We start from the raw sequence: 311 nt of genomic DNA, 5'->3' as shown, positions 1-311 counted from the left end.
CTAAAAAAGTAACTAATTACGTTACTTAGTTACTTTTTATGGAAAGTAATGTGTTACGTTACTTGAGTTATGTTTTAAATCTGGGCAGGGCTTGGTTGTTTGTTTTTAATATAAAATGTTCTTCCTTTACAAAGGTATAAGCCCTTTCACAACAAAGGTAAAAGCCCTTTCACAACCAAAAGAGAAATAATTATGCCTCAGGCTGAAGGAAATGTAAATTCACGTCTGTACAGTAGAGGGTGCAGCTCAAACAAATCGCATGAAGAATATGACGCAGGAGAAGAAAGTTAAACACTTTTCAGCAATAACAA

The sequence above is a fragment of the Sinocyclocheilus anshuiensis genome, unplaced genomic scaffold, assembly GCF_001515605.1.
Source record: "Sinocyclocheilus anshuiensis isolate Anshui unplaced genomic scaffold, SAMN03320099.WGS_v1.1 scaffold628, whole genome shotgun sequence".
NCBI classification, from domain to species: domain Eukaryota; kingdom Metazoa; phylum Chordata; class Actinopteri; order Cypriniformes; family Cyprinidae; genus Sinocyclocheilus; species Sinocyclocheilus anshuiensis.
This window is presented reverse-complemented; position numbering follows the sequence as displayed.